The sequence below is a fragment of the Elephantulus edwardii genome, unplaced genomic scaffold (assembly GCF_000299155.1).
Source record: "Elephantulus edwardii isolate Elephantulus edwardi_28Jun2011 unplaced genomic scaffold, EleEdw1.0 scaffold00206, whole genome shotgun sequence".
Lineage (NCBI taxonomy): Eukaryota > Metazoa > Chordata > Mammalia > Macroscelidea > Macroscelididae > Elephantulus > Elephantulus edwardii.
Window position 1 is genome coordinate 5,611,639 of NW_006399956.1, and position 26,307 is coordinate 5,637,945.

The following is a 26,307-nucleotide window of genomic DNA, read 5'->3' on the forward strand; positions in this document are numbered from 1 at the left end:
ATATCTCTCATGAATCATAGATGCAAAAATCCTTAACAAAATTCTAGCAAATAAAATCCAAAAGCACATAAAAAAATAATTCATCATGACCAAGTGGGATTCACAACAGATGTGGAAAGGCTGTTCAACAGAAGAAAAACAATCAACATAGTTCATATTAATAAAGCAAATAACAAGAAACCATAAGATCTTAGCAACTGATGCAGAAAAGGCATTTGATAAAATCCCATACCCCTTTCTAATAAAGACATTCAGCAAAACTAGAATATAAGGGAATTTCCTCAGAATAATTAAAGTGTATATGCAAAACCAAGAGCCAGTATCATTCTCAATGTAGAAAGACTAAAAGATTTTCCTTGTGAACAGGGAACAGACAAGGATGTGCACTGTCACCACTTCTATTAGAAGTGCTTGCTAGGGCACTATGACAAGAAAAGGAAATAAAAGGCATCCAGATTGGCAAAGAGATGATTAAACTATCACTGAATGCAGATGATATGATAGTGTACACAGAAAAACACAAGGATTCAACAAAAACAAAACAAAACTGTTAGAGCCAGTAGACCAGTTTAGTAGAGTGGCAAGATATAAGATCAATATCCAAAAATCAGTGAGATTCCTCTCCAGTAACAAAGAGAACTAAGAGAAGGAAACCAAGAAAGCAATATTATTTGCAATGGTCAACCACAAGTTTAGAAACTTGGGAAATAACCTAACTAGAGACACAAAAGACTTATATAAAGAAAAGTACAGAATTCAAGACTTAAATAAGTGGAAAAATGTTCCTAATTCATGGATTGTTGTTGTTATATTCCACCAAGTGTTCATGGATAGGAAGACTCAACATTGTGAAAATGAATCAAAAGCAATTTACATATTCAAAGCAATCCCAATACAGATACCAAATTCATTTTTCAAGGCAACTGAAAGGGAAATGCCTTATTTGGAGAGGAAAGAGACCCCAAATAAGCAAAGCACTTTTGAAAAACAAAAATGAAGTGGGAGGCATAGCACCCCCTGATCTCAAAACTATATAGCAGTAGTAACCAATTTAGCATGGTACTCGTATAATGACAGGCACATGGACCACAATTGAGAACCCAGAAATGGACCTGGATATTTACGTTCAAATGATATTCAACAAGGAAATAAAACTTATCAAATGGGGAAATGACAACCTCTTAAACAAATGGTGCTGGCAAAACTGGACTACTACCTTCAGAAAGCTGAAAACAGGATCCACATCTCACACCACACACAAGCATCAACTGAAGGTGGATCAGAGACCTGAAAGTAAAGCTCAAAACTGGAGACAAACTGGAATCAAGCTTAGATGACCTACTCTATGATATAACGTTGTTGTTATGTGCCATCGAGTCGCTTGCGACTCACAGTGACCCTATGTACAAAAGCCCTAAACTCTGCTCTGTCTTTTGCCAATCGCACCGTCTGACACACCCATCCTGATTACCCCAATCACTGAATCAATCCACCTCATAGGGGGCCTTCCCCTTCTGCGCTGTCCCTCCACCCTACCAAGTATGATGTCCCTCTCCAAGGACCTATCCCTCCTTGCAACATGTCCAAAGTAGGTCAGATGGAGCTTTAGAATCCTTGCCTCCAAGGAGCAGCCCAGTTTGACTCTTTCCAGGATGAATCTGTTTTCCTAGCAGTCCGCGGTACCCTCAATACTCTTCTCCAACACCACAGCTCAAAGGCATCAATTCTTCTACAGCCAGAAATGTACAATCTGGAGAGAATAAAATTAATGAAGAGGACTTTCTAAAGATCAAATTTCTGTGCACTTCAAAACCATTTTCCAACAGAGTGAAAAGAAAACCTACTAACTGGGGGAAAAAATATTTGGCAATACCATTTCAATAAAGGGTGTCATATCAAAAGTTTTCAGAATCCTACAGCACCTGCACAAGGAAAAGACTAATAATACAATTATAAAATAGGCAAAAGACATGGAATGAATTTGCACAGAAGATGATCCTCAGATGGCCATCACACATATGAAGAAATACTAAAAATCATTTGCAATAACAGAGATGCAAATCAAAACTACAGTGAGATATACCATCTTACTCCAGTAGCAGTGGCAAAGTTTAACAGGACATCAAGTAATAAATGTTGGAGAGGATGTAGCAAGATAGGAACTCTTATACACTGTTGTTGGGATTGTAAAATGGTATAACCACTCTGGAAGGCAGTTTGGCATTTCCTCAGAAAGCTGAACTTAGAAATTCCATATGACCCAACTATCCCATTGCTTGGAATATACCCTTAGGAAATGAGAACCAAGGCACAAACAGAGACTTGTGCACCAATGTTCATAGCAGTGTTATTCACCATCATGAGAATATCGAAACAGCCCAAATGTGTAACCACAAATGAATGGATTGAGAAATTATGATACATTCACTTGATGGAATATTATGCAGCATGCAATAGCAATATTTTTGTAAATCACTACCTAACTTGGGAAGAAATGGAGAACTTTATGTTAAGTGAACTTATTCAGTATTATAAGGACAAATACTGTATAACATCACCATTGTAAAATGAATATGAGGATCCAAGGGAAGAAGGGGGAACAGAAGGGTGAACGGTGGTGGGTTAATCATGTTATTGTTGTTGTTGTTGTTGTTATGTGCCGTTGAGTCGTCTGCGACTCATAGCGACCCTATGTACAACAGCCCTAAACTCCGCTCTGTCCTGTGCCAATCGCACTGTCTCTGACACTCCCATCCTAATTATCCCAGTCACTGAATCAATCCACCTCATAGAGGGCCTTCCTCTCCTGCGCCGTCCCTCCACCCTCCCAAGCATGATGTCCCTCTCTAAGGACCGGTCTCTCCTCACAACATGTCCGAAGTAAGTTAGACGGAGCCTCAGAATCCTTGCCTCCAAGGAGCCACCCGGTTTAACCCTCTCCAGTAGAGTCACACAATTTGATGGATGGAAGGAGAGGTGGGTAAAAGCAATTGGAAAGATCTGATGTGAAAAACAATATATACAAACTTTGCAAGTAAACCAGTATAAAATAAGCATTTTATTTTATTTTTTAGAAAGAAGTCATCTTGAGGACTAAGGTGTATGTGTTCCAAGCCAATGATAGGTATTTTTGGTACTAATAATTGGTGTTTTTCCAATAGTTTCAGATGCATATGAAAATTAGAAGTATTTGAACTTTGATATTGATGAAAAATACTGAATATATCATCGACTGCCAGAACAATGAATGGCTTTGTCTTGGATAAGGTACAATCAGAATGTTCCTTAGCAGTAAGGACAGAAATACTTTGTCTTATATACTTTGGATATTCTAAAGGAGGATTCATTCCCTGGCACAGGACATCATAATTAGTAGACAGTCAGCAAACAATAGGAAGACCATGAACAAGATGCAGAGACAGAAAAGCAGCAATAAAAGTTTCAAACACAGCAACTCTTTTGAATTAGTGCAAGACTGGGCAGTGTTTTTTTCTGTTGTACATAGGAACACACTGACAGAGAACAGTGTTTTGTTCTGTTGTACATAGGGACACATTGACAGAAAACTGATGAGATGGCATCTAACAATGTTAGGACCTGTTTTGAATCTATATTCATTAGTTTGTTACCTGTTTTGAATTTATTTTCATTAGTTTGTTACTTTCTATTCTGTTGAGTTGGGACTGACCCACAGCTGACCCTCTGAAAGGTTTTTAGAGGCAGTTAACTGCATGGGCAGAGATTGTCCATCCTTCTCCCATAGAGCAGCTGGTGGATTCGACGTGCATGGCTTCAGGATTGCAGGGCAGCTTCTTGACAGTAGACCTCCAGAGCTTCTATTGTTGTTAAGTGCCATTGAGTTGAGCACAACTCATAATGACCCTGTGAGCTAAAGACCTGAATCCTGTTCTATAACGATTGTCATTTCTCTAAGTGTGTAAGGTTTCCAGAAGCATGCTATTTAGGAAGTGGATTCCACACCTGCTTCCAAGCCTCCCTTAATTTGGGAGCTCCACCAAACACTATCCACTATGCATAACAATTATGGCATTTGACACACCAGTGGCACAATGTTTAGTATCATAGCAACCCCTAGTTACCTCAGTACAATCAAATAATAACTTATCCATAGCTGTAATTCCAGGATGCTTTCAGAGGCAATAAATCACATCATGGGGGGGGAGGGGGAGACTGCCCATCTTTCTCCCATGAAGCAGCTGGTGTATTCGAACCATATACCTTTGGCAGTAGGGAAACTCTTTACCAGTAAGCTACCAGTGCTCTCTGTGGATATATTAGACAATACTAAACAAACAAACAAGAAAACAAACAAACAAACAAGGAAACAAGCAAATCCACAATCCCATTCTGACTCATTGAGACCCAATGTGGTACAAATTAGAGCTGTTCTGTAGAGCTTCCTGTCTATAATTTTCATAGAAGCAGATTTCCAGGACTTTCTTCCTTGGTGCTACTGGGTATATTTGAACCACGAACCTTTAGATTAGTAATGGAGCATAAACTATTTGCACCAATTAAGGACAATTCTTTCAATAATGTTTTCATCTAGATGTGACTGTAAAGTTAAGTTAAAACCTGTTAAATAAGTATGTTTCAGAAATGTATCATTAGGTACATGAGGCAAGTATGACTTAAACAATCTTATGAACAACAGATTTGAACTTTGCCCTATTTTGTGTCATCTGCATCATCTCTGGTATACTTGAGACCATTGTTACTGTCACTGAGCCTGTTGTGACAGGAATGCGTTGTTGTGTGTTAGGGTGTGTTAATTTTTTTAACATTCATAGCATTAAATTTCTCATGAACTACCAAGTTGGTCTCCACCGCATTTGTTGGAAATTCTGAAATCTAGAGAAAGTGAATATCTGTGCCTTTCATTGTGTCAAAAAGAGTATCTTGTGTGATGTGAAAGCATCACACGTCTAGCCTGCTGAGGGGGGAAATACTGGATTCAGATGGGCTAGGCAGTTGTTTTGCCTTGAACATGATGGCATGTTAACAGATCCTGCAGATCTCATCATATCATCATATCATATCATATCATATCATATATCATGGTATTATCATATCATGTCAACACTCTGTATTATCAGCATCAATTACTGTTGTTGATGTTAATATTGACCACTGGTCCGAAGTAGTGTTTGTCAGATTTCTTTACTGTAAAGTTACACTCCTCCCGCCCCCATTTTCAACTGCATTCTTTGGAAAAGAAGTCATGACACACCGTCCACAATTAAGGGGCATCAAGTTTTATTCCAACTCTTTACAAGTAGGGTATCTACATAAATTATTTAGAATTATTTTGCACAAGAGATATGTCTATTCCCAAATATTTATTTATCTAACAATTTACTTTTGTGTCAACTCATACTTATTTTATGTTATACTTTGGGTAATTTATTTAGATTTTTTTTTTTACTCACATTATTCCAGCTTTGGCTATTTAAACTTTTTGTATTAGTTCATGTAATTTTGTTACATTCCCAACATTGTGATTTTCTTTTTATTTTATACCAGAGCACTTCTTTCAGATTCAGTTTGCATATTTCCTTTCTGTCTTAGAATCAGTCATTCTGTTCCTTTTACTAGAGAATGACATTAGAAAGCAACATTAGGGCATGAGGTATCCTCATTGCTATTGGGGTATCATTGTTTCTAGACCTTCTGAGTTGAAGCAGAGACATATATATGTCTGTAAACTTATCTACAAATATTTGTTACATGTAATCATTTAGTATCTTCATTAAACTAAACATGAATTCTGACATCTCCAAGTTAACTTTACCATATAGCCGACTCTGGCCTTTTCCCCTTGCTTGTCTGAAACATCTTACTCCAAAAAGAAAAATTCTGGCTTTTACCATCCATAATTCATTAACTTTATTGTGTAATTCATTATATATAGATAGTGGTTTCAGAATTGTTACCTCATATCCCTGTGGGAAGCACCTTTTATCAACTAGAATATATAGTGCTTATGTACACTCCCTTCTGCAGATCTCATTTATTCCCAAAATTTCTTCAGTCAGTACCTTGTTTCTTCACCCTTATAAGATTTTAAAAAATCTAAACCACAACCAAAACAACAACAAAATAAAAACAACCTAATGCCACTTTCATCTCCTCAAATTCACAATAATTGTTTTGCACTGAGCCAAGACACAAACTCACTCTCAAAAGCATTACTGTTGAGTCAGAACCAACTTCTAGCTGACCCTTCACTGAGTTTCCAAGGCTATAAATCACACAGGTAGAAACTGCCATCTTTCTCCTGCAGAACTGCTGGATCCCAACTACCAGAGATGCACAGTGTTTGGATGAGCAGCACATCTCCCTGTCGACTGCACCAGAGCTCCCTAATCTACCCTCGCTGATTTAGCAACCATAATGATTAAACATCTGCCAGTGTATGGGAGAGAGAAACATACTTAATTAGCAGTCAGTTTTGCTTCATAGTGAGGAGGAGAGAAGATCTACAGACAGCCCTTGGCAAGAAGAGAGTTGTCATGGCCGGAGTTTCTTGGATTCAGGTGTACGAAATGAAAAGCCAATGGACCATTTGGCTTTTCTTAACCTTGTCTCTGAAAAAAATCTTGGCTGAAGAAAAAGAACTGCACATCTGACCTTTACAAAACAAAGATGTTCCAGATGTTGTCTTGGCATTCTGTAGTAGTTTCATCCCTTTCTATGCCAGTCCCTGCACCTCAGGGGCTACACACCTATGAATTGCATTTCCCAGACTCTCCTGCCAGAAGAATGTTGGGTTCAATTTAAACAATTCCAGTGAGATGCACTCATGCAAGACATAGAAGGTAAAGAAAGGTCTTCGGGCATCAGGCAGTGTGTAAGTATAGATAAGAGTTTTGGGGTCTCTTTCTCTGAGTTCTGCCAGTTACCATCTTCAGGGCTGTAGAACAGCAGTGGCTTTCAAAGCAATTTCCTTCAGTCTCCTGACCATTGGCCAGCAGAGGAAACATCTTAATTCTCTGAACACTTATTTAGTTAGATAACTAAAGCTAGTAGTCTTCTTTACCCTTCTTCAAATGCACCAAATCCTCATTTCCTCTCCCCTGCCAGTTCCCATGGTTTTAAGAACACCTAATTCCATGTGTTAATCATATTTTTTTGAAATATAAAGAGTGGTTCTTACTTTTCAAACTAAATTCTGACAGATTAAAATGTCAGAACCCTTGTGTCTGTGCCAGGAATACAAGTATTAGGACTAGTTTATAACTCTGATAAAAAGGAAAATGAGAAGATACAGGGAAATTATAAAGCAGAAAAAAAACATGGTTGTTATTTTAGAAAGCACAGTCATAACATTAATATTTTTTCATTTTGCTTTGTCTTTTTAGCCATAAAAATAACACTAAGTTTGTTTTAATCTTCATATACTCCCATACCAATCTCCACTATCTTATTTTATTCTGAGTTTGTTTATATTCTTCTAGTTGTTCCTGATGTTAGATGGATCTTGGCTGAAAGCAGGGAATACCAGAGGAATGTCTATCTGTGTTTCATTGACTATGCAAAGGCATTTGACTGTGTAGATCATAATAAACTGTGGCTGACTCTGAGAAGAATGGGAATCCCAGAACACTTGATCGTTCTAATGCGAAACTTATACTTGGACCAGGAGGCAGTCGTCAGAACAGAGCAAGGGAACACTGCATGGTTCAAAATTGGGAAGGGCGTACGCCAGGGATGCATCCTATCTCCATACCTTTTCAACCTATATGCAGAACAGATTATCCGGGAGACTGGGCTCTATGAGGAGAAATGTGGGGTCAAGATTGGTGGACGATTTATCAACAATCTGCGTTATGCGGATGACACAACCCTCCTTGCTGAAACTGAGGAGGACCTGAAGCGCCTGCTGCAGAGTGTCAAGGACTGCAGCCTACAATATGGATTGAGGCTCAATGTCAAGAAGACAAAGATTCTCACCACTGGACCAATCGGCAGCATCAGGATGGATGGTGAAGAGATTGAGATTGTACACAGCTTTAGTTTGCTTGGCTCCATAGTCAACAGTCTTGGCACCAGTAGCCAGGAAATTAAAAGGCGCATTGCCATGGGAAAGTCTGCTGTTAGGGACCTCTCCAAAGTGCTGAAGAGCAGTGGTGTCTCTCTGGAGACTAAGGTGCGCCTGATACAGGCCATGGTCTTCGCAATCACCTGTTATGCATCAGAGAGTTGGACAATGACCAAGGAGGATAGAAGGAGAATTGATGCCTTTGAGCTGTGGTGCTGGAGAAGAGTATTGAGAATATCATGGACTGCTAGGAAAACAAACAGATTTGTCCTGGAGAGGGTTAAACCGGGTGGCTCCTTGGAGGCAAGGATTCTGAGGCTCCATCTAACTTACTTCGGACATGTTGTGAGGAGACCGGTCCTTAGAGAAGGACATCATGCTTGGGAGGGTGGAGGGACAGTGCAGGAGAGGAAGGCCCTCTATGAGGTGGATTGATTCAGTGACTGGGATAATTGGGATGGGAGTGTCAGAGACAGTGCGATTGGCACAGGACAGAGCGGAGTTTAGGGCTGTTGTACATAGGGTCGCTATGAGTCGCAGACGACTCAACGGCACATAACAACAACAACAACAGTTGTTATTCTACACTTGTTGTTAGGTGCTGTCAACTTGAGTATTGACTCATAATAACTCTATGGACAACAGATCTGAAACTTAGGACAGATCAGTGCCATCCTCACAATGTCTGACATACTCAAGCTGATTGCGTCAGTCAGTCCACTGGGTTGAGGGTCTTCCTCTCTTTCACTTTGCCTCCACATTTCCAAACATGATGTCCCTTTCCAAGGAACAACCTCTCCTAGTAACATGCTCAAAATATGTGAGACAAAGCTTCATCGTCACTATGTAGAAAAAGACGTAGTAACATTTTCTGTGCTTTAAAAGTAATATCTAATATCCATGTTCTCCATCTTTCATTTCCCATTCAGCATTACATTTTTTTAAGGTCAGTATTAGTTCTAGTTCAGTTGTTTTATTTGCATACTGATTCATAATGGTTATCTCATATTTTATTAGTTTGCTCTGTTGATGGAAATTTAGGGAACTCTGGTGGCAGAGTCTGGGAATTACACTGCTAACCCAAAGGCAGTGCCTCTCAAACCCATCAGTGGCTCAGTGCAGAAAGATAGGCAGTGTGAAGTTACAGCTTCAGAAACCAAATACAATTCAACTATGAGTTTGTTCCTTGGTAACATGAGAAAGAGAGAGAGGAAGTGAGAGGGGTGAGGGAAGAAAGGAGAGAGGAGAAGGAGGAAAAGGAAGGGGGAGAAGAGAGAGGGGATAGCTAAAAGAGGAGAGAGTAGAGGAAATAGGAGAGGGGGAGGGAGAGGAGAGAGGGGAAGAAAGAGAGAAATGGAAGAGATTTTGAGAGATTGAAGGGCATTTAGGTTGTTTCTAATTTTTGTACTTTCATTAAAACAGTGATATAATTAACTATTGTTTATACTGTTGCATGAGGCTTGAATTTTAGGTAAGCTAAAATAATACGTGTATGCACACACATATACAATATTCTATTTGTTGTTGCTGGATACCATTGGGTCAACTACAACTGATAGCAACCCTATGAACAACAGACAGAAATCTAATCTTATCCTGTGTCATCTTCACAATTGCAGCCATGCTCAAACCCATTATTCTAGTCCCTGTGTCAATCCATCTCGGGGAGCGTTTTCTTTTCTTTCACTTACCCTCTACTTTCCCCCAGCAATACATATGTGTGTATATTCTCACTCCTTCATTTTTTCCCTTTAAAAAAATTCTATTTAAAAATGACTTGGCCAATGTACTGTGAAAACTGAAGATAATCTGACTATAAATGGTTAAATACCAAGGCTAATTAGATGAATAGTCTTTTTTCCAAACTCTTCATCTCTGATGATGCTATCAGAAAGGCAGCAAATTTTAACATAAATATTTGCAGGTCTTTTGCGTTTAAATTGTGCCACTGAAGCATTTACTTGATAGTACCCCCTCAGGTGGATATTTTTTAAAGTAGCAGCTATTAAACTGAGTTTTTGCTTCAACTGGATTTTGCTCACCCATTCTGTTTGTAGGCTCAATGTCAAATTATCACTCCCTCATAAAACTTCTGATATAGCAATCAGAGTTAGAGCAAGTGGGAATTGACCCCTAGTGACTGTTCAGTCTTGTCCTTAAGAAGGGTATTTAGTAACCCACTTGAACACATGCTTTGTACAGATATATATGATTTTCAGAGAGGAAATGCTAGGAAAGTTGAAAATGAATCATACTAGTTGATTAGTCTATGGTGGTGATGAGTCACTGGAACCAAAATATTTTTCAAGATGCTTGGCAGATGACCAAATGCTCTGGCATGATTCTGAGATAGGACATTTTTGAAAATGAGAAGAAAACTGTCATATCTTACTATCTCCCTATGGAAGATGTTTTTCAATTGCCTAGATGAATATTTTCACTTTTGCACACACTGTTTTCAAGATTTGGGGCACCCACTCACTTGAGCATCACCACCCTCTGACTGGCAAGTTTATTACTCATCTTTCAAGACACACGTTGACTCTGAAGCTTTCCCTGAGGCAGTTACTCATGCCCATCATGAGATCCACAGCTGTTTGCTTCTACTGTTTTTATTTACCTAATTGACATAGTGTTGTATACCTGTTCCTGTGTTATGTTCTCTAGGCAACTTGATGGCACATAACAACAACAACCACCACCACGTTTTGGAGACCAAGACCCTGTCTTGGTCATACTTAAGTACTTAGCACATGATGCATACATAGAAGGGCTCAACTAAGTTTTGTTCCTTTGTTAATGGATATTCTTCCATTTATGCAGGAAGTATGAGAGGCTAACGCCTATAACCACAGTAATTTCTGTTGTTGTTAACTGATGTCAAATCAACTATGACTCATGATGGGAAAACCTATGAACAGCAGATCAAAACCTTGCCCTATCCAGGAACATCATCATGATCTCCTCACCATGCTAACGCCCATTGCTGTAATCACTGTCAGTGCATCTCTTGGAGGGTCTTCTCCTCTTTTAGTAACCTTCTACTTTCCCCCAGCATAATGTCTTTTCCAAGGACTACACCTCTTGACAACAAGCCAAAAGTATACAAGATAAAGTTTCATCATCTTTGTCTCTAAGACAAAGACCCTGATGGCCCTTCCTTCAAAAAGATTGTCCTGTTCTTTTGGCAGTACATAGATAGTGCAGTCAATACTCCTCACCAACAATTCAAAGACATAAGTCTTCTTTGTTTTTCCGTAAGACTTGGTCCAACTTTTGCACAAATATAAAGCAATGTGAAAATACCCTGGCTTAGGTCAGGTGCCCCTTAATATAGTTGTTGGTTACATATGATCACAGCATCCACGACTCATAGCAGTCCCATAGCAATTCATAGCAATGAACAACAGATGGGACCCTTTCCCTTTCCCGGGTGGGATGGACACCTTAATAGTTTATAGTTGCTCTTTGGAGGCTAGGATTTTGAAGCACCACCTCACATACTTTGGAGAAGGATATAATGCTTGGAAGGGTGGAGGGACAGTGCAGGAGAGGAAACCCCAAATGAGATTGATTGACCCAGTAACTGGGGTCATGGGGTTAGGTGTATCGGAGACAGTGAGATTTGGTTCAGCATAGGGCAGGGTTCAGAGCTGTTGTACAGAGTCGCTATGAGTCATAGTCAACTCAGCGGATATAACAACAACAACAACATATGTGTCAGGTACTGTCCTAAGCACCTCAAAACCACAAATTCATGCAGTTGAGTTGGAACCAACTGATAACTGACTTTCCAGCAAGGCTTTAAATTGCCCAGGAGGAGATTGCCCGTCTTTTCCGAAGGAGTCGCTGTTGGATTCAAACTGCTAGTAAAGTGCTACTTTTGAGTTAGCAAGCAACACAGCACCCTATTGACTTCATCACCAGAGCTCCCTGTCCTAACCTTCAGAGCTTCCAAAATGCTTTGTTGTTGTTGTGATATGCCATCCAGTTGGAATCAACACCTAACTGATCTTCCAGCAGGTTTTCAGAAGCTGTAAATCACATGGAAGAAGATTGTTCATCTTTCTCCCTAGCAGCTGATGAAATTCAAATCACTTGCCTGTGGGTTTGCAGCATAGCTCTTTAACCATCGAGCCAACAAGGATCCCTTGCTAAATGCTTTAGTTATATTAATTTGTTCAATTCTCACAACACCACCCAAGGTTTAAATACCATAGCAGATAAGAAAACTGAAGCACAAAGAAGTCGAGGAGCTTCTATCACACAGCTGCCGCTTGGTGGAGTTACGCAGGCTGCCTGTCAGGGTCAGCCTGCATTAATGCTTTGCTGTATGGGATCGCCAGGAGTCAGAATTCACTGATGACAACCATGCTGCTTCTGTTTTTTGTTGTTGGTTTTTTTTTCTTCATCTCTTTTTTTATTCTTATTTCTTTTTTATTTTTTAATTATTAAATTTTATTAGCTTTAAAGAACATTTACAGAGATTTTGGGTTTTCATTCATTCATTGTTGCACTATTTTCTCTACCCTCCTCCCCAGTTCGTTCTTCTTCCCCCCCCCCGAAAGTCTGTTTTAATTGTCCAGTTGCCACAGTGCTTGTCAAAGCGCTGCTTCTGTTTTGTCTTAGAAAGAGAATCAACAGACTAATGGAATTATGTAGAAAAATAGAAGTTGCAGTCCCAAAAGAGAATGCATCAGGATTAATTTGAAAGCTGTACCTGAGTGAGCTAAATCTGTACTTAGTGATGTAAAGAGAAGTCTATGATTTATAGTTAAATAAGAAAATGAAATGATAATTATGATAATTATATAGTGAGATTACTTATAAATATGAATGGATTACACAGCCTGATTCTCTTTCTTTCATTCTTTCTCTATGATTTATCCTGGTGTATGTGTGCAAGTTTTCTGTAATAAACTGTAGCTGAAAATACATCTGCCTCTGAGGTTTTTGTATCTTTTTCAATCACTAATCATGTGGTTGATCGAGAGACATCAAGAACATCAGCCATTGTTGCCTAGAAGTTTAATGTCAGTCTTTTTACACATCATGCATATCTCCAGCTAACAAGATCAAGTATTTTTCTTGAGAATATTACATAAACTTATAATAATTGTTTTAATGACTATGTCTATTAATTTTATCATCTTTGTCATTTGGGTACTTGTCTCTATTGAATAATGTGTATTTTTTATCTTTCTCATCAAGGATTGCGTTTTCCTGGACTTCCCCACTCCCCCATGGCTAGGAATTTTTCATTAGCTACCAAAATGGTGAATTTTATAATGTTGAGTTCTGAATATTCATTTATATTTTCTTGTATTCCCCCCACCCCCCGGCTTTGCTTTAGTTACTCTGAGATAGTGTGATTCTTTTGAGGCTTGATTTTAAGCTTCCTTAGATGGACGCTCTGGTGGCCTAGTGGTAAGAAGCTGCACTGCAATCTCAAAGGGAAGGAAGTTGTATTTTCCACCTGTCTGAGGGACAAGAATGGACAGTCTCCTTCTGTGCAATTTACTGCCTCTGAAAACCCATCAGACAGTCAATGATAGGTCAGTTCAGATTCGATGGGATTCAACTGTTACAACTAGATGGGGCAAGAGTAATCAGTGGGTTCGTTACTGATAAAGTGGGAGTCTTTGAATTATGCAAAAGTGAGTGACAGGATAGTATCCATACGCTTACAAGGAAGCCCACTGAATACCACTATCATTCACATATATGCACCAACAACCAGAGCCAAAGAAGAAGAAATAGATGATTTCTACCAACTTTTAAAGTCGGAGATGGATCGAATATCCAATCAAGACACATTCATTGATAATAATAGGTAACTGGAATGCAAAAGTTGGGAACAGAGAAGAAGAATCAGTAGTTGGAAAACATGGACTTGGTGACAGAAATGAAGCTGGAGATAGAATGATTGAATTTTGCATGACCAATGAATTACTCATTGCAAATACTTTTTATAAGAAACATAAACACAGGTTTTACACATGGATTTCACTGGATGGTATGCATAGTAATGAGATTGATTACATTTGGGGAAAGAACCACTGGAGAAGCTCAATATCAGCTGTGAAAACTAGGCCAGGAGCTGATGTGGAACAGACCACCAACTACTCATATGCAAGTTCAAGCTGAAGCTGAGGAAAATTAAACCAAATCCACTTTGAGTTCATCCCACCTGAATTTCAGAACCATCTCAGGAATAGGTTTGAGGCCTTCAACACTAATGAGTGAAGACTTAATGAGTTGTGGGAGGATGTCAAATGTATCATACAGGAAAAGTGCAAAGGGTCATTACAAAGACAGAAGAGTTCCCATACATGTTTTACTGGTTATCCTTCTATTTCTACAATAATGGTCTTATGCAGTATTTGTTCTTATGAGACTGTGTTAGTTCACTCTGCATAATATTCTCCAGCCTCTCCCAAGTTATGTAGTATTTGTTAAAATCCTTATTTCTGAGTACAGCATAGTGTCTTGCGATGGTGAATTACATTGCTATGAACATTGTCATACAAATCTCTGCTTGTGTCTCCTAATTTCTTTGGGGTATATTTCTAATGATGGAATAGCTGGGTCATATGGAATTTCTCTGTTCAAAATTTTGAGGAAATTTCAAACTGTCTTGTAGAGTGGTTGCACGATTTTACAATTCCACCGACAGTGTATGAGAATTCCAACCCTTCCACATTGTCTCCAACATTTATTTCTTGCTACCCAACTAAACTTTTCCACTGTTACAGGGGTGAGAATACATCTTTGTGGTTTTAAGTGCCAGTGATTTTCAGCATTTCTCATTTTTCTATTGGCCACTTGAATGTCTTCTGCTATGAAAAGTCTTCCCCTGTCTTTTGTCCATTTTGTAATTGTATAATCAGTCTTTTTCTTGTGGAGGTCCTGTAGGATTCTGTAAACTTTAGACAAAGGTCTGAAATGGTATTGTCAAGTAATTTTTTCTAGTCATGAGGTTTTCTTTTCACTCTGCTTGAAAATGATTTTGATGTACTAAGGAATTTAATCTTTAGAAGGTCATATTCATCAATTTTATCCTCTCCAGGTTGCACGTTTCTGGCTCTACTTGTCAGTCTCTTTATACCATGGACTAGGCTGACCAATCTTGATCCCAGTTCATCTCTGATGAGCTTTATGGTTTTGAGATTTACTTCCATGTCTCTGATCCACCTTGAGTTGATTTTTGTGAATGGTCTGAGATGTGGTTTCTGTTTCACCTTTCTGCAGGTAGCAATTCAGTTTCACCAGCACCATTTGTTGAAGAGATTGTCATTTCCCCATTTGATAGGTTTTTATCTCCTTGTCGAATATTAGTTGACCATAGATAGCTGAGTCCAATTCTGGGTTCTCAATTCTATTCCATTGGTCTATGTGTCTTTTATGGTACCAGTACCATGCTGTTTTCATTACTATTGCTCTGTAGTAAGTTTTGAAGTCAGGGAATGTCATGCCTCCCACTTCATTTTTGTTTTTCAGAAGTGCTTTACTTATTCGGAGTCTTTCCTCTTCAAATGAACTTGACACTTTCTATCTCCTTGAAAAATGAGTATGGTATCTGCATTGGAATTGTCCTGAACATGTATATTGCTTTTGGTAAAATTGTCATTTTTCACAATATTGAGTCTTCCTAGCCACGAACAAGGCATTCCCCACCCCCTCCATTTATTTAGGTCTTTTATTGTGTCTCACAGAAATGTTTTATGGTTTTCTTTGGACAGGTCTTTTGTGTCTCTAGTTAGGTTAACTCCTCAGTATCTCAATTTGTGGTTGGCTATTGTAAATGGTATTGTTTTCTTGGTTTCCTTCTCTGTGCTTTCTTTGTTATTGTAGAGGAATCCCACTGATTTTTTGGATGTTGATCTTGTATCGTGCAATTTTACAAATTGGTCCACTAGCTCTAATAGTTTTGTTGAGTCCTTGGGATTTTCTGTGTCCACTATCATGTCACATGCATATAGCATATATGTGCATATAAGCATTTCTTTGCCTGTCTGGAAGCCTTTTATTTCTTTCCTTTGTCATATTTCCCCAGGAAATACTTCCAGTTACAATATTGAATAGAAGTGGTGATAGTAGGCATCCTTGTCTGGTCCCTGTTGAAAAGGAAAATGCCTTTAGTCTTTCTCCATTGGGAATGATATTGGCTCTTTGTTTTGCATATATAGTTTTGACTATGTTGAGGAAATTCCCTTCTATTCCAGTTTTGCAGAGTATCTTATTAAGAAGAGGTGTTAGATTTTGCCAAATGCATTTTCTGCATCAAATGCTAAGATCATATGGTTCTTGTTATTTGTGTTGTTAATGCTGCCAATTATGTTGATTATTTCTCTTCTGTTGAACCACCATTGCACACCTGTTAGGAATTGCTCTTGGTTATGATGATATTTTTTTAATGAGCTTTTGGATTCTATTGGCTGGGATTTTGTTAAGGATTTTTGCATTGCCTGATTTTGGTATTAGAGTTATGCTTGCTTAATAGAATGTCTCTGGGAGTGTTCTTTCTTTTTTTTTTATGTTTTGAAATAATCTAAGTAGAATTGGTGATAGATCATCTCTGAATGCTTAGAAGAATTCAGCTGGGTAGGCATCTAGTCCAAGACTTCTTTTGTGGGGGAGTCTTTTTATGATCTGCTCAATTTTTTTGGTGTGTGATGAGTTTGTTCAAGTGTTCTGCACCTAATTGTGTCAATATGGGTAGGGCATGAGGTTCAAGGAATTTGTCCATTTTATCTCAGTTTTAAAATTTATTAGAGTATAGCTTTTTATAATATTCTGATATTATAGATTTAATTTCCTCTGGTTCTGTTGTGATGTCATGTCTATCATTAATAAATTGAGTTAGTAGTGTCTTTCCCTTTTTTCTTTTGTGAAATTTGTCAATGGTTTGTCAATTTTATTGACCCTTTCAAAAACCAGCTTCTGGTTTTGTTGATTGTTTCAATTGTTTTTCTGTTTTCTATCTCATTGATTTCAGTTCTTCTTATAATTTCCTTCCTCCTAGAGGCTGTGGGGTAAGATTGTTGCTCTTTTTCTATTTGATGATGTTGAGCTGGATCATTAACTTTCTTTCTTTCTTTTTTTTTTCCATGTGTTTGCCTAGTGCCATGAACTGGCTCTTACGAACTGTCTTAGCTACATTCCAAAGGTTTTGGTATGTACTTTCATTATTATTTGTTTCAAGAAAATTTTTTATTTCATTCTTTATTTCTTCTATAATCCAGTTGTGCTCTAGTAGGATGATATTTAGCTTCCATACTGGTAGTTTTATAAGTTTATCTTCTCATGGTTAATTTCTAGTTTTATGGTATTGTGGTCTGTGAAGATACTTTGTATAATTTCAATGTTTCTGAAGTTTCTGTGGCTTGCTTTTTGCCCTAATCCATAATCAATACTAGAAAATGTGCCATGTGCACTTAAGAAAAAAGTTAATTGAGTTTTGGTCTGTTGCAGTACCCTGAATACATCCACAATGTCGAGTTGGCTGAATGTATAATTTAGATCTCATGCCTCTTTGTTAAGATTCTTTTGAGTTGACCTGTCTTTTGATGAGAGCAGTGCGTTAAAGTCTCCAACCATTGTTGTGGTACTATCTATTTCTTTCTTCAATTTTCTTAATAGTTGTTTTATGTATTGTCAGTATATGACTTCTTGCATAGATGTTGACCAATGTTATGTCTTCTTGATCTACAGAGGCTTTAATCATTATATGGTGCCCTTCCTTATCATTTATGGTGGTTTTCATTCTGAAGTCTGTTTTTTCAGAGATTTTCTGTGGTTAACATTTGTTGTTGTTTTTTTTTTTTCTAGTCTTTGGGTTTTTTTTTTTTATTTTTATTATTAATTTCAGTGAAAATTTACAAAGACTTTGGATTTCCATTCATTCATTGCTGTATTTTTCTCCTTGCCCACCCCTCCACCCAAGTACACTGTTCTCTTTGAAAAGTAAAAGAAAGATTCTTTCATTGTTTTACAATCCCTTCCCCCAAGTCCACTCCACTATGCAGCTTTCGTTCTGGACTCTTGCAATAACAAAAATACCTAATCACATATTCCCTTTAAACAGTTTTCTCCCTCATCTATTTCAATGCAGTATACATTATTTGTCACATCTTTCTCAGTCTTCCCCCAACCCCGATGTCAGTCCTATTTTACAACAGTGGCACCATGCAGTATTTGTCCTTTTGTGACTGATTTTGAGTCTATCTTTACCTTCATTTCTTTAATGCATCTCTTGTAGACAACATATTGATGGGCTTTATTTTTTTATTCATTCTGCTACTGTTTTTCTTGATTGGTCCATTTAGTCTGTTTACACTGAATGTGATTATTGATAGGCCAGGTTTTAACATTGCCATTTTGTTGTGTTTCGTTTTTTATGGTTTCTTGTTACTTTAGTCCATCAAATTTCCTTTAGTGTTTCTGTGTAAAAGACTTCTCTTAAAAATTCTTGTAGATTTGGTTTTGGTTTCACAAATTCCTTAAGTTCTTTCTTTTCTACAATGGATGTGTTTTCTCCTTCATATTTAATTAAGAGCTTTCCTGGGGTTGGGGTCCTCAGTTGGCAGTTGTTTTCTTTCAACTCTCTGCATATGCCATCTCATTGTGATATAGCTCACATGGTTTCTGCTGAAAGGTCTGAACTTAGTCTAACTGTTTTTCCTTTGTAGGTGACTCTTTTTTCATGCTGCTTTCAGTATCCTATCCTTATCTTTTATTTTAGAGAATTTGACTAAGATATATCTTGATATTTTTCTTTCTGGGTGTCGTCTAATTGAGTTTACTGAGCTTCCTGAGTGTGGATTTCCTTGTTCTACTTAATACCTGTGAAGTTTTCTTCTAGTACCTCTTCCACAATTTTCTTAGTGAGTTCCTTATCCCTCTCATATTCTGGAATTCCAATTATACATATATTATTCCTTTTGATGTCATCTTATATGATTCTAATGTTTTTAATTTTCTTTTTGTCTCATCTCTGATTCTTCTTGTATGTTTCCATTGAGGTTTTTGTCTTCCAGCTCACTGACTTTCTGCTCCATCTCTTCTGTTCTACTTTTTGTCCTTCAAACATGTTGGACACTTCTGCCATCTCAGCATTAATATTCTGTATTGCATTTTCCTGCATTTCTGTTATTTCTAATACTGTGTTGGCTGTATCATCTCTATCTTATAATTAGTTTTTAAGTCTTTCTACCTCTTTATCTATAGTTTCAATTCTTCCCTCTTTTGCATTTTCTTTCATAGTTGTTTAAGTTCTTGCTAATCAATATATTTTTTTTTGGATCCGTGTCTCTGGAGCATTGCTTTCTTAGTGGTTTCCACTGTTTCTTTAATCATTTACATCTTCTTCCATAACTGTTCAAATAACTCTTCATCAATCTATTTCTTCTGATTCTCTGCCTCTAAGTTATTCCCTTAATTTGTGGCTTCCATTGCTTCTTACGTAATTTGTACTTTCATTTGTCTCTGTTCAAATGTTTCCATATCAACATATACCATGTGCCTTCTTGACTCTGGGATATTCACATGGTCTGCAATAGTATCTCTCTCTCTTTTTAAAAAGACTTATTTTGTTTCTCACAGTGTTTGAAGCTGCCTGCTGCTTTCTCAACATTATGTGAAGGGTTTCTTTTATAAATGTTAGGCCATTTCTAATGTGTCTGCATAAGTTGTTTATGGTTCTTGTCTTTATGATGTTATTGATTAGTTGTCAAGTTAAAATGTTCAATCTGTGTGATGAGTCACTCATTGTACTATAAATCCTTTCTGGGAAAATTTGCCTTTTCTAAAGTCCTTGAGGTTCTCTCTAATCTGCACTGCAGCCCTGTAAGAATCTTTCCTTAATGTTTCCCTGCTGCAAATTCTATTGTTCTCCTTCATGTAGGAAGTGGCTGGGTCGTATGAGACCAGGTGCTCTGTTCAAGCAGTTTTTCATGCACCTTTTCTCCTTCCTTTGTCTCTGGAGTGACACAAGATCAGAGATCAGGGCTTTTAGCTCAAGTAGATAGTGTGCAGGTAGGTTTCAAGTATACCCTCACTGTCACAGAAAGCTAAGAAAAGTCTTTCCTCAGCTTGTGGATCTGTGTTCTAAGTCTCTTGTCCTGTTTGGCCCTGGGATGGCCCCACAGCCACAGAGGCAAGTATCCCCAGACCTATGTCCTCAGGGAGGCCTTAGTCCCTTCTCCCCTGAAACTTGCAACTCTTGCTGTTACTCTTGGTGTACTAAAATATTGACCTTATGGTTAAAGGAATCTTGGTGGTGAAGTGTGCTTCATTCCTGGCTGTTAACTAAAATGCTGGTGTTTCACATCTACCCGGTGTTCTATGGGAGATGTATGGACAATCATGTTATGTGAATATTTAAAACCTTGGAAACCAAATGGAAGGTCGTTATGGGTCAGAATCACTTTGACAGCAGTGGGTATGTTGATTGAAAGTTTTTGGTTCATGTTCTCTCTATATATGTATTTTATACAAGCCTAAACAGCATTTTCCCCCTTGTAACAATAACCCAGATTCAATATAAATAAAACTAATGAAATGCCACATGAGTCTTTTGGCAAACAACAGGAGCAACAACAATAAAAACAAGCTAATGTTCAAATGTTGGAGATTACAGAGCAGAGCTTTGCTTGTACAGAGAACACTTGAATGCTGTACTTTATTTTTATCTTTGACAATGAACATCTGGGCCTACTTGACAGATTTTGTCTCTCAAGTTTTTTTACCTGATATGTCTCAGCTAGCTATGTGTGTCAACAGTGCTTTTATCACAGACTCCCCTTTATATCCACCTTCTACTGTGTCCTACTTGCAGCTGCTTCTCCCAACCTTAATGCTCATAGCAAAGGTACTCCATTCAGCTTCACTCTACTGAACAGAAAATCAAGATAAAGGGGTTAAGGAGGAAGGTGAAAGCAGGGAAAAAGAAGGCACTTAAAATGATGCTTGTGAATCTTTAAAAAATTCTGGACTTTTAAAGATACATTTTCCTGAAAGAGTTGGTAGGAAGTGTGAGAAGCCAACCCAGCTTCTCTTCCTTTGGTGATGCACTCTGGATGACAGAAGCATGGGGGCAGAGGATTTTCTTCCTGAGCACTCTCATCTTTCCTTCTTTCACTCCCCTCATGGGGAAGGAGTCTTTTAGTCTGTTTATGTATCCAAGTTGTACTTTGAGATGTGGTTTCTCTTAGCTGGAGCTCTTGAAAGAAAAGAGAAAGAGAGAGCACATATAAACAAGCTCACAGAACTGACTTATGCAATTATGGGAGGGCCGGCAAGTCCAAAATCTGTACATCATGTGTTTGTGAAGAGCAAAGAGTGAGAGAGTTCTGGCAAAATATCTGAGTCAGAATGCAGAATATACCCTAGGAACATTCTCTTTGGTCTTCTTTAGATCTTCAGCTGATTGGTTGAGGCCCACTCCCACTATAGAGAGTAATGTGCTTTATTTAAGGAAAACAAATTTAATCACAAGTAACTAACTACTTCACAACAGCAGCTAGTTTAGTGTTTGACTAAGCATCTGGGCACCACAGTCAAGACAAGTTGACATGTAAAATTAACCATCACATGGTCAATATTAGGGAACAGGAAAAGAAACAAACTCTTGTCTAATAGACTCTCTGGTCAAGAGCACCACAGAAGATTTTAGAGTCATTATCGTATCTCAGAATAGAGCAAGAAACAATGGTCTAGTTGACTTCAGAAATTTGAGGTTGGGCAGGATGAAGCTAGAGATTCTGGGAGTAAGGAGAGGAAAGTATTAGAAGTGTCTTTCCTATTGGAATTGACATCGTAGTTATAAAGTAGAATGTACATAAAACTTGTAAACATCAAGAATGTAATGAAATATAAATAGGAGATACAGAAAATATCTCCTATTTTTTATCTGTATATCTGTATATATATATATCTCCTATGGGCTATATATGTGGTTTATTCATCTATAAAATTCTTAGACACATTAAGCTGAATAATTTGGGGGATCAGAAGTTTAATTTCTATTAAAAGGAGAAATTTATGTAAATTATAACTTTTTATCAACAGTTTTCTAATAGTTGGCAACCGGTTTGGCTATTTCAGTGGATAAAAAAAACAATCTTTTTGCCTTGACTAAGTAAGAATCTCTGGTGACCTAGTGGTAAGGAACTGTGCTTCCAACCCAAAGGGACATGTTTCACATTTACCAGTTGCCTCCTTGGAAGGAGGGTTGGCAGTCTTTTCCCATGCAATTTACTGCCTCTGAAAATCCAGTGGAGGGTCAGCTATGGGTCGGTTCTGACTTGATGGTCCACAATAACACAGCAGAAGGATAGTTCTCAATAGAGTGAAGCAGAAAAATCCTACTGTTAATATTCATTGAGCAGTATGGATACAGAATAAAAGTGCTATATTTGATTCTATGCTAATCATCTGCTATGTGCTAATCAGTTACTCTTAATAACAGCCCTGTGATGTGGTATCATTGCTAGCTGTGTGACTTCTAACAAGTTATATACCCTTCAGAAACCCATCTAAAAACATAAGCCATGGTACCCATCTCATAAAGATTTTTATGAAAAATTAGTGATTGAATCAGTGAACTCAGTCCAATTTCTTAGTTCACTATTAAAAAAATATTAACTACTAAAAACTCAATGCTCACTGCTGTCAAGTCAGTTCTGAATTCTCGTCATCTTTTTTTGATTTCCAAAGCTGTAAATTGCATGAGAGGAGGCCTTCTATCTTTCTCCTTTGAAGCTTTTTAAAAGTTAATAAAAGTAAGATTTTTATTCTGGCTGACCAAAGTATATTAAAAAAATGGTAAATTTTAATAATACTCAATATGTGAAACATTCAACAATTGGACTTTCACTTGAATATAAGTTCAGTTCAGTGCAGGAGACAGACTTGGTACAGCTAGCTCACTCTCGTTTGGTGCATTTGGTTCTCTTAGCACGAGGCACTCAGTGGTGTATGTGGTATCATCAATAGGTAAGGCACGGTCTGTGGAAAAACTGCTTGTATTTGGGTCTCAGTCCTGCCATTTAGCAGCTATGTCACCTTGGATAAGTTGCTTAAACTTTTCTATACTTCCGTTTCTCATCTGTAGAATGAGAAAAACAGCAGCAATGTTGAAACATGTTGATGAGGATTGAAGGAGACACATTTCGTAAAGTGTGTCTGGCATGTAATGAGCACTCCACGGTGTTAGCTGTGATATTTTTTAAAAGTGTGTTTGTTTTAAAATATTTATTCTTGTTTTATATTGATTTACATACATAATTCATATATATTGTGTTTCATTCATATATACTGTGTTTCACACATTCCTTCATTCACACTGTGTTTCAAATTGGAGACCATTATGCAGAATGAACTAACTCAGTCAAATACCACATAAAAAGGACAAATACCACATAAGTCCATTATTGTAAAAATTGTGGACATTTTGATGAAGAGCCTTTGAGTAAAGAATTATTTAAAATCACTCTTTCACTAATTAGCATTGAATTGGAGCAGACTCATAGGTGACCCTTTATTAGGCTTCCACTATCCTGTCAGAGAAGATTGTTTATCTTTGTCCACCGGGCTGCTGGTGGATTCTGACTGCTGGGGAGGCACAGTCTTTGGATTAGAATAGAGGTAGGACTCCCTATAAACTATGCCACCAGAGTTACTATTTGAACTAAGTTCTAATAATAAAAAAAATATTAATGAGGTGTGGGCTGGGGATTTCTCATGTAGAGATTCTACATCAAGTCCTGGAGCCTTATTTTTGCCAATGCCTTCAGTGTGGCTTGAACATCTTCCTTCATTTCAATTGGTCCTTGATCATATGCTACTTCCTGAAATGGTTCTATGCAGCCAATTCTTTTGTTACATGACTGTATTCTTTCCATCTTTTTTATCTTGCCTCCAGGATCATTCAATATTTTGGCTGTATTATCCTTCAGTATTGCAACTTAAAACATGAATTTATTTTTCAGTTCTTTCAGTTTGAAATATGCTAAGCAAGTTCTTCCTTTTTGTACTTCCTAACTCTAGCTCTTTGCACATTTCATTGTCAGTAATGCTTTTCTTTGTTCTCATGTTGCCCTTTGAAATCATTTGTTCATCTCTTTTACTTCAGCATTTCTTCCCTTTGTTTTGGCCTCTTGATATTCTAGTACATTTTCAATGTTTCTTCTGACATCCATTTTGGTCTTTTCTTTCTCCTTTATAATGATCTTCTTCTTTCTTCATGAATGATATCCTTGATGTCATTCCACAACTCATTGGGTCTCTGATCATTAGTGTTCCATGAAGTAAATATCTTCTTGAAATAGTTTTAAAATTCAGATGGGATAGATCCAAGGCTGTGTTTTCGTTTATGTGGACTTGTTTTAATTTTCTTGAGATTGAGTTTGAAACAGCCTTGTGAATAATTAATGGCCTGTTCCACAGTCACCACTCGGTCTTGTTTTGACTGCCGAATGGCCTGGTTTTAAGCCTAAGTATTCTTTCCACAGATGCAATCAATCTGATTCCTGTGTAGTCTCATCAGGTGAAATACATTTGTACTGCTGTTTGTGGTTTTTTTAAAAAAGTATTTGCAATGAGTAAACCACTGATTGTACAAAAATTTAATAATTTTATCTCCAGTCTTATTTTTGTCACCAAGTCCATAGTTTCCAACTTCCAGTCTGTCTTCTTTGTTTCCAACTTGTGCATTCCAGTCACCAATTATTATTAATTAATCTTGATTGCATATTTGATCAATTTCATACTGCCAAAGTGGTAGAAATCCCCATTTCCTCATTTTCACTGTTAGTTGTTGATGCATATATTTCAATTAATTTATATTAACAGGTATTTCTTGTATGTATATGGTATCCTATCACAGTATTGTAAAGTGCGATGATGTCAGTTTAAAATGTAAGATACGAAAAAAGAAACAAACAAACAAACAAACCACTAGGATGTGCCTGATCAAAGCTATGGTCTTTTTAATTACTTGTCATGCACCTAAAATTTGGGTAGTGAATAAGGATGCCAGGAAAAGTATCAATGACTTTGGGTTGTGGCATTGGAGAATAGTACTGAATATTCCATGGACTGACAAAAGAACAAACAAATATGTCTTGGAAAAAGTGGAGTCCTGAGTCAAGGGTGGTGAGAATTCATCTCATGTACTTTGAAAATGTTGTTAGAAGGAGTTGGTCCTTGGAAAAAGACATCATGCTTGGAAAGGTGGAAGGTCATTGAAAGAGAGGAGGACCTTGACAAGATGGATTGACAATGATTGCATTGATGGCTAAATATATTGGAGAAGATGAGAACGGCACAGGATAAGGCAAAGATCAGATCCATTGTTCACAGAATCCTATGAGTCATAGTTGATGGTACTTAATAACAACAGTATCAACAACATTCATGTACAAGTATTTTTTATAATGGTGTTAGGTGTTTAAATAGCTAACTCTATTTAGTGCTATCTGTCAAACACTTAAATATACACGTAATCTACTTTGTCTTACTTAAACCTCAGAAGAAAGGTTAGACAATCTACTTCCAAAAATCCAAAGCCTTTGAAAACCACAAGGAGTACAGTGGTACTCCCATCATATGGTACAGCCACCATAAATAATAGTTGACCTTATGGCAATGGTGTATTTGCTTGTTTGGTTTTTTGTTTTGTTTTCCATCTTCCTGACAGTGTTGTATGCTAGACATTGTTGTTTTCCCCATTGTACAAATATGGAAACTAAGAGATTGTGTCCATTGTTCAAAGCAATATGCACTCTATATTTAAGGGTCACATGAGTGTGATTTGGGGTACAAAGCCCACTCAGTTGGAGCTGTAATGCATTGAATGCTATGGGCAACAGCCAAGTCTGGGAGAGAAGAGGCTGTCTTTGCAATCTCACTGGAGGCGGATGTGGTGGTGTGGAGAGAATCTGTAGGGCACATTCCTTATGCCTTTAGAGGAGTGCTTTCACAAGCAGGTGTCTGGCATTATAGTGAAGCTCACCACATGGGTCTTCCCAGTATAACACTAGGGTCAGTCAGTGATAGTGCCTTTAATTATCTACCCTAAACGAGGGTGGAGGGATGGCGCAGGAGAGGAAGACCCTCTATGAGGTGGATTCAGTGACTGGGATAATTGGGATGGGAGTGTCAGAGACAGTGCGATTGGCACAGGACAGAGCGGAGTTTAGGGCTGTTGTACATAGGGTAGCTATGAGTCGCAGGCGACTCGA